At 42.5% G+C, this 15,834-nt stretch overlaps 1 protein-coding gene across 4 annotated transcripts in view; it reads right to left on the bottom strand.

Moving 5' to 3' along the window:
* RAP1A (RAP1A, member of RAS oncogene family) overlaps window positions 1-15,834 on the bottom strand; it is a 42,440-nt gene that overhangs the window by 22,570 nt on the left and 4,036 nt on the right. Inside the window, exon 1 of one of the 4 annotated variants that reach the window (XM_037410169.1) lies at window positions 11,173-11,238. The exons of the other annotated variants lie outside the window; for them this stretch is intronic. The gene's annotated coding sequence lies outside the window, so the exon portion shown is untranslated. Of the gene's footprint in view, window positions 1-11,172; window positions 11,239-15,834 lie in introns of those variants that run through there. 4 annotated transcript variants of the gene reach the window in all.

Genomic DNA, 15,834 nt, shown 5'->3' with positions numbered 1-15,834 from the left:
GATTTCTGAATACTCAAATCAAATTACCTTAAGAACAAGAACTCCAATACAATTTAACCTCAACAGCGAAAGATTGGGAGGGTCAGGTGGAAGCCAATGGCAAAACACAATTCCTACTTGATTATGTCATTAAAAAACACTTTACAAACTGGACTTGCAGTTACTGAGACACAACATTAAACTTTCTTAGGTTAAAAAGTAAAAATCAAGCTCACAACTGTAAAGTTCATGTTTCTGTTTAACACAGGACTGCACTGGCTTTTGGAAGCAAGAAGTAAAACTTGTCCCTGGGCTACACAGCGCCTGGAGCTGGATGGCTGAGCTGACACTATCTCACACATCCAGTGATGAAGCTTCAGCCCAAAAGCAGAGTAACCACAGCTGACGAGTCTCACGTTCCGAGAGCCACAGCGTCCCCACCGCCCTGCTCAGGGCGGGCTGGGCCAGCGCTCCAACATCTCTGGTCGCGGGACAGGCTGTGGCAGAACTGCAGCAGCGCAGGATCGTGCTCTGGCTCGGTCCTCCTTGCCTCCCATCGGCTCGGGCAAGGGCTGCTCACCCTGTCACCTTGTTGGATTGAGATTTCATTGACAGGCACAGGTTACTTGCGGTTTTGGGGTTTCCCTCCCCCCCTCCTTTTTTTAAACAAAAATTTCAAGTTCCTTATTTTTGCCTACCAGATTTGATAGCAATAAAATACAGTCTGCAGCCATGGTAGGAAAAGACAGCCATCACAGGGAAAAGTACTTCCCTTCTTATGCACAGTTTTCAAATCATTATCTAAATAGCTTGTCTGTTGTTCCCTTTACATCAGTTTTTACTGGATTTATGCAAAGTTGCCGCTTCTGTCCACGACCCCCTGTACCTGTTACTTGATGACTGCATTTGCAGAAAGTTCACACAGATTTCTGAAGTCCCACTTTTTCCCTTTCCTCTGACAACACTTTCTACCCCAATACCATGGATTTCACTCCTAAATAGATATTTACAGCTATCCTCTCTTGATTTCTAACCGTTCATTGTTCAGCTAACCTCGTGGGAGTTTTAAAGAACAGTTCAATGACCAACTACTATTGAAAGTCAACAGGATCTGGGCGGGCTCCCACCTCCCTTCTTCCAACTTACTTGGAACTCCCTGGCTGCCACTTTTGCACCTGCAGCATGCCGTGCCTGCACCAGCGTGGGAAAGCTTTACCCCAGAAACCTGGGGAAATGTGCTTCTGAAGAACAAGCTACAGATAACAGATCAGCAAAGATATTTAAAAACTGGGTTGGTACTAAATGAGTCAGAAGGTCATGGCTGGACTGAGAGGCAAGGGGGAGGCAGGGCAGACGGGGAGGCATCTGCTGCTCTGCAGCTCCCACGTGCTGCGGTGAAACCACCGGGGCAGGCGCTGGATTACTTGGCAGCTGAAGCAGGGCTGGAAACACCACCAGGGGTACCGGCTGGGCTTCCACTGTGTGCTGAGCACACGTCCAGTAGGTAGGTTTAAACAGACACAGCCAGACTTTAACAGATTAACAGACTACATCCACTCTGACAAACTGGATTAATCAAACCCTCACCGAAAGCTGGCTGCTATGGAGCTCCAAGCACACGGGAGCTTCCTGTGCTCTCTGGGTTCTCTCCTCATCTCCCACAGTTTGCTTTTCCCACAACAAAAAGACAATTTTCTCCTGCAGGAGGGATGGGCCCTGCTTAAGTCAAATCACCATGTTCCTGTGGACTTTTTCTCCCTAATATACTCTACACACGACTTCAGAAGACAAACTGAGGTCAGCCTAACCCCATTTGAGGTTGTATCAAGTTTGCAACGCGCTTCAGGAGATGAAAACTGTACTTTCTAATATCAAGAATGTAGGAGAAAGCCAGCTGTGTTTAAAGCATCCCCCAGCCCTGAGTGATTTTAAAGGGGAGAAAACATCACTTAACTACTCACAATCAGCACTGCCATAGTGAAATCTAATGACTGCTCCAACACCTACGAAGTAAAAATATTTTATGGAATCCATAAGGTTTCTTTTTTGTAAGGAACACACAACGCCTGTGCAACCACGCTGCACCTCCGCAGCAGAGCTGCATGATCTCGGCTGCTCACCCCTGCGGGGAGCTGCACCACGCACCAGTGCCAGGCGCAGTATCACCGCACACAGGAAACAGAAGCATCTGGCACTGATGCTATCGACGTCCCTCTGAAACGAATCTGGCATCCTGTTCCGTACCTCTCCAGCTCCTGCACCAGCCCTGCTGTGCCCCGGCCCCCGCTTCCTCCTCCAGCCACCTGGCTGGCCCCAAACCGCAGCAGGATGAGGGGGACAGGTCGTCCTCCCAGCCCTGCCCGGGCATCACCGACATCACATGTGTGACACTGCTTGAAGAGCACCTACAAGCTGTGACAAAAAGAAAAGGGCAGAGGGGAGAGCATGGAGGTGTACCCAGCCAGCAGATACAGCACGCTGCCAGTCCTCGAGAGCAGACTCGGTCCCAGCACCACTGTCTCCCTGCCCCAGTAATCCTGCTGGCTCCTTGTCCGTGTGCTTTAAAAGGCTGTACCACTTGCAATATCACAACTCACCAGGACTGAACTGCAACAACAATGTTACTTCCAATAGCAGTCACGGCCATGGCTACACCCTACAGCCTGCGAAGGGTCCTTTGCCTTCAGCCCTTCATAGCTTCATTGCCACCAGCTACACCAAAGTCTCTATCCACTACCAAAAGCTGACAGCTCAGTGTTTCTCTCTGGTTTCAGAGTAGCAGATCAACATCCATAGGTAAGCAAGGGCTGTAGTGCAGGAAGCCTCGCATTTTCCTTTTCCCTGACGACTCCGGGCTCCCCTGGCCGGGGTGGAAACCAGTACGCGCCAACTCCTGAGCCTGCAGCCTGGGGAGCGCAGACTTACCCGTCAATGTGGGGGGTAAGTTCAATGAAATCAATGAAAGCCACCATCTCCCTGGACACTGGACCACTGCAGCAGGGTCCTGTCCTGCTCCCAATGCGTCCATAAAGAGGCAGAAGACAAGGCGGTATTTCCCAGTCGCACGCTTGCCCTACGCTGCCAGCGGTGCGGGGGCACAGCGAGACAAGCCCTTGGAACATGTCCCTGGTCCTTCCAGTCCCAGATGAGGCTGTCTGGGTTTATGTGGCTACACACTCTTCCCAAGAGCATTTCTGAAAGCTTCCAAGGGATTAAAGAAACAACTGTTCCTCTTTTAATGCCAGAATCATAGGAAGTTTAAATGAAAACCTAGGAAATTATTTTTTTTTTCAAAATATTTCTTTTTAGTAGCTCTGCTTCCAATGCTCCAGAGCCATAGGCACATGCCACACTGGAGCCACAGAAATCAAAATTTTTAGAAAGATAATGAAGCTGTCATAATACTTGTCAAATATTTTTCCAAATGTAATAGGAATTGAGTGTACAGCAATGCAGAGAACATTCAGGCAGCTCTTGCTGCAAGCATCTGCCTGGATCTAATTTGTACAAACTTGAAAACAGGGATTTCTAGTGAAAGCACTGACAAAGTCTCAGCTGTAAGACTAAAGATAGACGAAAACTCAGCGCCGCAGACTGCATTTTCACTCAAGAAGCACCATGTGCAGCCCTACTTTAAAAAAGGGTGAGTGAAAAGGAACAGAAAAGCGAGGCACCGAATGCGCACACCCCAAACCACAAGCATCAGTCCCTAGAGACAACATGAAACGGCCTCTCAAGGTGCAGCTTCTACAGCCACATGCACTGTTAACCCGACATCTGTTTTGCTCTCTTGCTGTTCCCCAGAAAGATGCACTGGGACAGAGAAAGACAGGGAAAGGTGTCCTCAAGACAGAGGGGAGAGGTGCAAGGAGCAAACACCACTCCCTCAGCTTTAGAGAAGAAAAAAAAAAAAAAAAAAAAAAAAAAGAGAATAAACACCTCCTGAGTGCTGGCTTGCTTATCCTCCGCACCTCCCTTTTTCTAGCAGTTTGATGTTCACATGCGGAAATCAAAATATTTCCATGGGGAAATGTGCTGTCAGCATTTTACAGATTTGGGAGAGAAAGGCACAGATGTCTGTGTGAACTCCAGCACCCCCGGTCTGGAGTCACTTCAATGTGACTTTAAAGTACAATTATCCTGCTGCCACCCCAGCAGCCATCGCCTTCCCGTTTTCCCGAGAAAGGAGTAGATTCTTGGGACGTTACAGCCACATGTCTTGGTTATTTTTACCCTGGCAGCTAAATACTGGATCATGGCTACTATAAACAAACCTGTTTAATTTTGAACTTGTAAGTGTTGTTCGTGCCAGTTTTTTAAGTTACTATAAACCAGGCCATGAAAAGGGATGGATTTTTTTTTTTTAAAAAGCATCTACTAAACATTGCTTAATATCCTACCAAAATCCTTTCATTGCTCATAGCCATGTTTGCAAAACAAACTCAAATCCAGCACTTTCGCAAAGGAAAGATTTACGATGATCAAAATCACACTAAAACTGGCAGATCCCTTCCACAATAAAAAACCCAAACAAATACAAAGAATGATACGGCAATGAAGTCTGGAAACACGGGACCTGGGGCTGTACCCTTGGCTTCACCGAGGACCTGCACTCGTCAGACCACAGGCTGCAAAGCGCCAGCAGCACCGCACCAGTCCGACTGCCCAGCTCCAGCAGTGCCGAACCACAGCTCCACTCACCATCTGCTCCCTAATATGTTATACACCATGTTCTTAGATATTAAATTACTCAATGAAGTCAAAAGCATGTTAAATACTTCCCTAACATTAATCAAAGCTGCCAACAATTATGCAATTGTTACATGTGAGCTAAGGAAATGTGCCGGGAAGAGGGATGGTGGATCACACATGAAAGGGTGTTTGTCTGCAAATCACACAATTAATTAACAAATACCTTCCCTAAAAAGTAACGAGACAAACACCCCCATAGAGTTATCCTGTTAGTTAGCACAGAATTTACTTAAATAATAAAAATCACTGCCATGGACGCACTCGCCAAGTCCCTTCCCCAAGGCAGTCAATCTCCCCATCACCTTTAGGGTACACAGAAAGCCTGCTCCACCTTTCCTGAGGCCATCAACACCAGAAGAATGAGAGGGACAACGCACCCCCCCCCCCCCCCCCCCCCAAAAAAAAAAAAAAAAAAAAAAAGAGACAAAACTAAGCAGAAAGCAGGACTTCAATGTGACTTTAAAGTACAATTTGACAAACCTCCATTTGCCAGTCTTCAGAGTCTGCTTCTGTTTCATTAGTCGTTGTCACTGCGGTAGTTGACACCCAAGTCAATGTATTTTATATAATGACATTATATAATAGCATACATCTTCATACATTACGGCAGGAATCTCACCCCCAATTTTGCAGTTTTAACAGTAAAAATATTATCATTTCCACTGACTGCTTTCAACATCCGATCAAATACAAATCAAGACAAGTGTATAACCGTATGCATAATCATGTTGTAGGACGAGTCGCCACCCAACTGTGGAGCATTACTGCTTCTGCACTACACATCCAGTCCCTCCAGGTTTGTAAGCTTCTGTCCTCCTAAATTCAATGCAGGCCAAAACCTAAGTGATTTCGTGTAAAAACAAGGAAACATTTTGGTTCCAGGCAGGAATTTACATTGCCTAATCAACCTATTTTATAGTTCAGTAATTTCAGCATTTAGAAAACAGGTATTTTGGACATTCAGAAACACATGTGCTTCTCAGGGGAAGCCCAAGTATGCCAAAGAACTGAAGCAACTCACAAGTGAGTTCCAGTTCCCTACAAGAAGACTTGGGAATTCAATTTAATCCTGAGCCACTACTACACTAAAAAGCATTTTAATAAATTGAATTCACCGTGATGAGTGAAAAGCGTAACAGTATTTCAATATCGTAACATTCTAGTATTTCTAATTGAGAACTTTCATCGATAATTCATAAATTTACAAACAAGAAGGCAGCAACATTTTAATAATATACCTTGTCTAAGTGAGAGGCAATCACAAATCAGTAATTTCAATCTAAACATGGGGGGGTGGGTGTTTTTGAAGTACTAGATAAAAAAAAAAAAACAAAACCACAGCAAGAAGCACACACGAGAAATAAGCTAGTGACAAGCCAAGTAAGCAAACAGGTATTTGAGAACCCTTGAGAAGAACGTCATTGTTCTGAGATGTTACTTGAGGTGTTCAACCAGAAAATGCCAGAGACCAGCCTTCAAATCTCGCACGCATCCATTCTGAAAATCTCAAAGCCTGACCATGCGCTGCTCTGAGCCACATCCAAAACGCCAGTTTCTGCGTAATTCCACATCTTCCGTGGTGTATTGTGAAGGTTACTGATGCAGGGCCAAAGCCATAAAAGCCTGGGCTAAGAGTAAAGTCCTCTAGCAACAGAGCCGTCCTTTCCGACTTCAGTTTGTGCTGAACCGGAGCTTTCAGCAAATTAACTACAGCACACACAAACAAGTCGGCGACACAAACGTCTTTGAAAATAGCAGCAATTCTGTAATTTGAAAAAGTGATTTTACACACAAAGATACTGAGATTGATCCTCCCCAGTCTGCAATTTGCTGCAACCAGCTTCATGCTGAACTTGCAGTTTTGAATATCATAATGTTAACTTCTGCGGCAGTGACTGCCGACTTATTTTAAATTGCTTTGCAATAGAAGCCCTTCAGACAAGGAACAAGTACTCTGGGCAGCTAAAGCCTGCCCTGCTGAAATGGCTAATTTATTTTTTGTCCTATTGGTCTGCATTTGCAGAAAGTTGCTAGGGGCATGTGCCAGACTGACAAAGGCAGGGGAAAGGAAGCCAGGAGCAAAACTCAAAGACCAACACACACTGCATCCCCAAATTAGAACAAGCCTCTACGTCACTCGCTGTAATTGGCAGTCTCCCCTCCAAATGGACTGCAGCACTGCTGCAAATTTAATACTAATGAGCACTGATCTGCTAACAGGAGGAGAGACATCCACCTAAACTGTGCAGATTTAGGAGAAAATAGACTTTTTTCAATTATATATACAAAACAGTTTAAGAGTAAGTGTTGTGCAGCCACATTATGGAAACAGAATGGCAATGAATCAGACAGCCGATGCCTGCGTAGCAGCCAGCCGGCAGAACAGAGGTCCTCCCAAGCAACACCACCATCAGCCACAGCTCTCCTCATCTAGAGCTACTCGAGTATTTTCAGCAGAGAAATTTGCACAGTTCACAGGAGTTCTTGACAGCTTCTTCGAAAGAAAAAAAGAAAAATAATTCCTTTCCCCCTCCCTCATCAGCAAAACATGTAAATGGTTAAGGGCATAAACATCAGACCTAGAAGCTGTTCATGGGACTTCCTCCATCTGTTGTCTACCACATCCACCACTTGCCACGGAATTTTAAGTCCTATAAAGGTTTTCTTCCTCCCTTTTCTGTAGTGGAAAAAAGCGTTCTGACCCTTTCAAATACAGATTAAATTCCAAACAGACTCTAGGAGGCTCAATCACCGCAAAACACAAACTATATTATATTTTGTAAGAGCAATTCATTGTGCTGATAGTAGCTTGGCAACATTCTTAACTATGTTCTTCCTGGTTTATGTAATTAGAGTAAATAAGTGACATGAGGTAGGCAGACCGCCACTGCAATTTCAGCCTGTACTTTAATTATTTTATTTCTGCAGAAACAGTGACCAGACACTGGCCACAAAGCCCAGGCACTGGTCACTGCTGGGGGCTAGAACCCAGTTTGGCTGTATTTGGTCCCCAGCATCAAACCTTTCATGGAGAGACCGATACAGATTCCTCCCGATTAAGGTTTCTTTGAAACTTCTTGAAAAAACTGTAATGTTTAAACCACTCTTTGAAATGTATTTCTACCCATCAGTAATAAATTCCAAGACTAATATTAAGCCTCTAAAAACGTGTCATCTGTTAGCATGGACCACTGCCCAGCTTTTCAGGAGACTGGGCTAACTTACAAATTCCAGAAAATATTAAGATTCTTTAAATCTTACTGGCAAAGCTGCAATAATCAGTTTGTGTGTATATACTGGATGTGACCATGTAGACTGATCTAAAGGTCAGGTTTGCATATGCAGTCTAGAGATTTTCACTGCCTTAAAAATACTTTACTGTTTAGTGCATGTCAGCTACAAGCAACGAAAACACCTACTGTTCCCACACAACGGCGGCTAATTAAACGCCTGTTTTAACAATGATTTTTTGAATTAAAAGCCCCACTTACCATATGGCCACTTATTAATACTACATTGTTTATCAGTTTAACAAAAACCCCTACAGCAATGAGTATCCATGTAATGAGTACCTAAATACAGTTAATGATGGATGTGTTTTAGCATCACAAAGTGGAACAGTACCTCTTGAAATGTTTTCACTACAAATTTTAAGGCTTGATAGGAACCTGAATAGCAGTTCAGAATACCTAAAATAGAGGGGAAAGTAACAGTTTCATCACTTTTTATAAATTAAGTTCTTCAATACAGTACTTAATACTTCAGTATTTAGCTCAGTCCCTTTAATGCTGCTTTCTGGAACCTGGGGGCAGATGGGGGTGGAAACGGAATTTTCTTTTACAATGAAAATGAAATTTTCTTCTATGATTGTAACTGAAGGAATATTCAAAAATGTTATTAACACTTTAGTGCTGGAGCCTGAAGGGCATCACAAAGAGCACTTCCAGGTCAGGAGGGTAGAGAACCGAACCGCTGGCAGATCCCACCTCTGCACTGGGGATTCTCTGAAGTTTTTAAATCCTCCTGAATCGGCTGGGCCTAAGAGGGCAAAACTACTTAGACAATTCATCCTGGAATTTCCTTTATGGAAAATAAAAGGTGACATTAACCCCTAAAGGAAACAGCTCTGACAGTTTAAATCAGTTTTACATGAGCCATTTCAGTATTTATAGGTCAAACTTGATTACAACCAAAATAGATTATTATACAGCTGTCTTTAAACAACAACAACAAAAAAAACCCACAGGCAGTCAGACTCCTGCTCCCAGAAGAAGAGATGCTATGCTTAACTCACAAGGAAGAGAGGACACATCCTACAGCAGCTAACACGATGAGCACGACTGGCACCAGCCAGTTCTTCCCCTCCACCTCAGGAACAGTATTCAAACAGGAACAAAAAAAGTCATCTTTCTTTCTGTGTTTGAAATGATAAGGCATAAGGCAATAGGAAAAAAAACCTCTCCCATATTAGTATGCAAACTTGCTAAACGTATGGCCTGGAGACAGTCAGTTCTGCACTCTGAGCAAGACCTTAGAACATACCACACTTCATTTGAATGTTAATTGCCGTTATCCACGATTTCTATGATTTCCATTTTGGTTAAGACACCTTTCCATCAAAGTTCAAACCCCCATTCAACTGTTTTTCCTAGAGTAAATCTACAAATACAACATCAGCCACACAAACGCAATGGGCACTTACTGTCATTGGTTTTAAAATACTTTTCAAACTTTTTTCAAATTTCTGCCCATACAGATGCAGTTAATATGGACTTGGCATGAAAAGGACAATAAAAGAAGTTTCAGCCTCTCAGCCCTATAGACATGGCTTAGTCTTTCTGACACCTGCTGATGGTATGTGTAGCTACCCCACCGCCCCACTCAAGCTTGCTTTAGTACTAAACTGACTTGGACTTCGTATTGTGTTTACGGTGAAGGTTTAGAGAAAGCAGTTCATCTAACAGACAGAGGCTATGAAGTCCTGCAATTACAGAATAAAGGAAAAGGCCCACTTTCTTGGAATTGCACCATTGAGGAAAGCTCCCTGGACCATTAAACATCTGTTTGATCACTTTAAATGAGATTCCTGAAAAAGCTTTATTCTAAATTTGAGTGCATTCTAGTGATCAATATGCCAATGCAGTGTATTCATGAAACAAGACAAAGCCACAATAATATTGTAATCCCTATGAGTGATCTGATGAGTTAAAAGCCCTAAATGCATAAATATTTCATGAGAAAGGCTGTCTGGAACTATTTCAGTCAGTATCTTTAATCTTAATGTTATTTTCAACTACAATTACTGTTATAATCCAAAGCAGAAAGCAACAATTGGCTAAACTTATTTTATCTTCACCTGTATTTAAAACTTCTGCTCTTTAGGCCCAACAGCCAGTAATGGTTACGCAGCACAGTACTAACACACCAAATCTCAGGGTAAAACAAGATGTGCTGGAATGTAACTACTTACGCAAAAAAGGAGAATTGCACCAGAAATAACCTTACCCAGTGAACTATGATTTACTTTAAACTATCACATGATAGGCGGCATATAAATAGATATTATTCTGCATGTCAGCTGTCTGTAATGAAAGTTTTCCTCTTCACTGGAGCCCCTCCCTACAGCTTCAAGTTTATTTGCATTAGAGAAAAGTATATTACATAAAAAGCAACATAAAAGGCACTGCAACCAACACATCCAGCCAAACTGCTCCTCCCACATACTCTGCTTTCCAGAATAAGGGTCTATTTCCAACAAATGTGTTAAAAACGTGAGAGATGCCCAATTCCATACAGATTATTCACTTGGACAAAAGCTAATAGTGCTCTTACTTCTAAAAGCGCCAAGCTCTCAACTACAGCTGCAGCCAGCTACAGCCATAGGATGCTCAGATCTTTCAAAGAGCAGATTTCATACCTACCAGTTCACACACAACACCTGAATTTAAATTTCAAAAATTCAATTTTTTCCAGTATTATAGCACTCCAGAACACAACATCATTTGATTCAACAAATACTTCAACAAACCCCCCTGAAAATTCCAGCCAGCCCTGAATTTGCAGTTCTAGCCACTCAGAAGAGCAATGCAACTGTCTGTTTTTCTGTAATGCTCCAGCAAGCAGCAGTTATGCAACAAAACCGATTGACAAACACACTGCATGCTACTAGTTGCAGTGCATTTCCAAAAATAAGGTTTTTTGCAGTAACTTTTGACAGGGAAACAATTACCTATTACAGCAATTCTCGTTCTACACCTTACACGAGCGCATGAAGCACTAGCGCAGCAGATATTTTTGACTGCATCATTTAAACGATTAATAAAGATCTGTTTCAGCCATAACACTGCCACTGCTGTGGACATACCCAGACCTCTTGTTTACAGTGCCCCAGATGGACTTAAATATTTTCTCTCTTATCAATATTCAAAATAAACAACAAACCTTAATGACTCAGGCCACCTGCTCAACAGGACTGCTACTGCTTGGCTCACCATATTTTCAGTCAAAGTGAAAAAGTTGAGAAAGCCAAGCCAGTCACCTGCAGCCCTGGGCAGTAAGCAGCCTTTTTTTTTTTACCATTTGACCTACGTTACCTGTTACAAAAGTCCGGTGATGGGTCAGACTTTCTCCCCAGATAAAGGATTTTGTTCAAAGGAAAACAAACAGCAGCTTTCAAAACATACTGAGGTCTGCTTTTGTCAGCATCTGAATTTCTCAATCAAAAAAATTAAATATGCGCTTTCACCTGGGTCCATGTCAAGCCACTGCAGCTGCGCTGAGGAAGTGCCTGTTCAGGTATAGCAGGTATTTCCAACCCCCAGCACCCAGTACCTGCTGGGCCACTTGCAGCACGAAGCAGTAACACACATCAAAACATCGTCTTCATGTGGCCACATTCAGATTCACGCAGAGCTACCCTACCTGCTTCAGCCAGCTGACACTGTGAGAAACGAGCCCTTTGTCATGCCCTGTGGACTACTATCACAGGAGAAACAGAAACAACAGCTTTAAATCTCACCTTCAACTAGATGTACTGGCTACTACAGTGCTGTAAGTGCAATCTGCTAATAGGAAGTTGTAAAACCCAAAATGATTGGCAATCAAAATTAGGGAAGATTCCTGGTGTCCCATTTCTTCCCACACACACCTCAGAGGATCTTCCCACAGCAGATGAATGTAATTTAAGTTTAAACACACCATTTCTGATTAGGAATGTAACATTTAGTGCCTCCTCCTTGAACACCGCCCATCTTCCCACAGCCTCATCATTTTAATATCATTAAATGGACTACTTTAGACAACCTTAATTATTGCCGTATTTGCAAGAAGAGAAGCGATCTCTCAGTAACCAGTTTCTGTCCCATTCAGAGCTTTGAAGATGAAAACTTTTTTATACCAAACCTGGAACAGAAATGGCATCAGCAGGTCTATCACCGTAACAAAGCGCTTTGGTGTAAATACCAGGTACCAGAAGCACTGATGTGTCCTGACCGAAGCTCAGCTGTCCCTAGGGTCTCTACAGCTTCCCCCTGCACTCCCCTTTCTTCAGAAGGGACTCAGAAAACAGGCATTAATTAACAGATCTACCACTATCACAGCAAAGAACATGAAGATTCTAATAATGAGCCATTTAGCTCCAAATGGTTTTGGTCAGCCAGCAGACATGTAAAACCACTCATAGATGATGTCTTAACAGTCACCAACACAACAAGGAAAGCCAACCAAAAACCAAGCAGTGAGGATGCTAAATTTCTTGCAAAAGAAAGGCAGCTCGATACAAACTCCCATAAATGCAAGATGTTCCTTGCAAATAACAATATATTACCACTGAGGACAAAGAGCAAACATTCACCTATTTATCCACCATCCATAAGAAGCCACGGGTCACCTTCCTTCCAGATGCACCAGGCAAAGCAGATAGCCAACATGTCACCTCTACAGTCCCAGCCCAAGACCAACAGAAGGACACTGCCCTCAGCCAGATGCAGTCAGGAACTGCAGTTTCTCCTTCTCTGCAACTCCTTCCCTCTATCAGCAGTGGTACTTGCACAACCACACAATGAGTCAGAGCGAGAAGTGATCTGGTTGAAAATTACACATATATTTTTGGGATTAGCTCAGTTTTCAGCTCACTAAGCTCCCTGAATTACCTCAACATCTAAGAGCGCACGTACCAGGGCAAGGAGGACAACGCTGGAGTGTGTGACTATTTAGTGACCATGAAACCAACTGCCTGAAGCTCTGGCCACTGGAGCTTGCCAACTCCACCAGGTAATACAAATGTGCCACGTAAACACACTGAAACAGAGGGTAATTCAGATTGCAATGAATCTCCAAAGATCTCTGCTGCAACACCCTACTCCAAATGGGGCTAGCTTCAAAGTCAGATCAAGTCATTCAAGATCTTGCCCAGTCACGTTCTGCCTATCTCCAATGACAGCGACTCCAAAAGGTCCTGGGCAGGTCCACAGGGGCGGTCCATTCTTGCTTTAACCGAAGTCTCCCTTGCTGCCACTTGTCACCATGGCCTCTTGTTCCTTCAGCATGCGGTGCTGCCTTTCCCTTGCCATGGCAGGCTCCAAGAGACAGGTGGGGTCAGTCCTTGGTGACACATCTATGGATGCTGAGGCAAAACCAAACTCCCACCATGAAGTTTCAGAACCTATCTTGCTCATCCGCAAACAGAATTTGACAAACGTTCTCAATTTCCTTTGCTTCTAACACTACAATTGATCTCAACAAGCATGAAACATCTATGTCATACATCATACTACATATAATTTGAAAAAAGTTTGGGGTTTTTTTTGCACATGGAAGACACTATCTACAGAAATCTAAGTTACCTACTCTGCCCTCTCGGTACTGTCACACACAGCAAATCCACTCTGACCTTGGAAGATGCTTTTTCAGGGCCTGCTCTGACAACTGAGCAAAAAGCTAATCAACTCAAAGCACACTCAGCTGGAGCCTCAGAGCTTACATCAAAGCCATTTCATGTTATAGTTGCTTTCAATCCTGGTGATGATCCATGAAATACAACATTTTTTTATATACTACAACCAGGGTTCTCCTAAAAATCTGACATTATTGGAACAAATGCCAGGTCCACTAGCTAAAGAGCAATCTTAAAAAGCATGTAATTTGCATTTTTTAAAAACTCAAAAGGTATGGCTAGGAAAGCCAGCATTTACTCTAAATTCTTGTCTATTTTATAAATCAAAAGAAACCATGCATTCTGGAGAGCCTGTTCACGTATAAATCAAGAAATCTTAAGGAGAAAGTTGGACTAGATTGTAGATCCCTTCTAACCAAAATATTCCATTCTAAAAAGAAAAAAAAAAAAAGATACACACAAGGAATCTATTAGCTGTGATACAGGACTGTTTTCCAGAGAATCAGTCAGTCAACATATGGCTAAACTTCGCCTTGTTTATATAACATCACACTATGGAGTTCAAACCCTTCATTTGCCTTCTGGTCCCTGAGCAGTCCAACCCTAAAGCTGCTAACCCCCTGCAGAGGCAGCTCCATCCTCTGAGCGCTGGGACCTCCCTGGAAGCCTGCAGGCAGGGACACAAATACAGGCAGTAAAACAAGAGTGGGCAACGCTTCAGAGCAGAACCAGTCACCCAGCCAAGAGCAGGGCCTGACAACCTCACACCAAGCCACTTAGAACACAGACCTGTCTCAAACACAAATCTAAACTACATTTGGTTTGGACTATTAAAGAATATTTAAGTAAGTTATCATTCCTGCAATAACTTTCCCGGGTAGTATAGGGCTTTAGGGAAGAAAGCTAAAAGCAACACTGAAATACAGAAATAATGACATATGGCTAGATATTATTTTTTGAACATGTAATTTGCAAGTATATATGCAGGCTAATCAAAGGTTTATTCTATTTCAACATATTTATATAAAAGGTGTACCCACAGACAGTTTACATTCAGTAGTTTTAAATTTTTTTTAATCCATCTTACTCAGAAGCTATTAATGAAAGTGTATCTTCTTCACACTTATTTTAATCCTTTCTCTTCTGGAATATTATTTCAACAGTTTTTCATTTAACCAAAACAGATTTTTTTTTTTTAATTGTAATATTAGTGTTGGAGACACTAAACTGGATCAGTTAGACTCCTACTTGGTTCTCACTTCCAAGTGCTCCTGAATGCTCAGCAACAAAAATTCAAGAATGGGGAAGCAAAAGAGTTAAATCTATGGCTTGCCTAAGAGCTCTAGTCTTATTGTACAGAAGATTAATAACCTACTACTACTTCTAACTGTACAGCTTTAACAAGAAAAAGTTTTACCCATAAAAATTGTGCCTCTTTTCTTGGACTGACTAATGCAATCTATCACTTGTATATGTAGGATTGAAATAAATTAATCTTCACAGCTTTATGCTCTATTTAACCATTTCCATTAACTGAAATATGCTGAAGTTTATTGTATTTGCAACACTAGCAGTGGGAAGCATATTGTCTTTTCAGTCTGCTGGATAACATTCATGAGCCAACACAGCTGTAGTCTCATTCCAACCTGTGCTTTATGAACAAAAAGCTAGGTCCTCCTTTGTCCTCCCTGTGCTTACGATGCCAGGATATAATCCAAGGAGAAACCTGTTTGAGGGGTGAACTTTTTGGGACATCGATTTATATCCAAAGAGCAGTCTAGAAACCTGAAAAATCTCAAATCCTGGCTGCCACCAGACTTCAGTACTGCAGCAAGTAAAACGAAACACCTCACACAAGTTTTAGCATCTGAACAAGACCGACTGGATCAACCAAGATAGCTCAGCAAGATTAACTTTTCTTTCCAACTTTCTAATATCCTTATCTTGGCCATTAGGGGTCATGTTTCCAGGATCAGAAGCTTTTACAAAGTACAAACACAAATACCTAAATAAAAATTTGACCCTGGGATTTATAAGCACCCCTTTAAGAAGATGCTTTCATTAAAATTCTGCTTAATTTCCTATTACCTATTGAATAAATGAGTAAAAACAAATAACTACTTCAGAGCTCAGCATAAAAATTAATTCAGGCTGTACTCTTAACTACCATCCCCACTATCTCCTCTTAAAACCAACAAACATACAAATCA

The sequence above is a fragment of the Falco rusticolus genome, chromosome 17 (genome assembly GCF_015220075.1).
Source record: "Falco rusticolus isolate bFalRus1 chromosome 17, bFalRus1.pri, whole genome shotgun sequence".
Classification (NCBI taxonomy): Eukaryota; Metazoa; Chordata; class Aves; order Falconiformes; family Falconidae; genus Falco; species Falco rusticolus.
The sequence above is the reverse complement of the archived record's forward strand: the minus strand, read 5'-3'. Positions and strand labels throughout refer to the sequence as shown.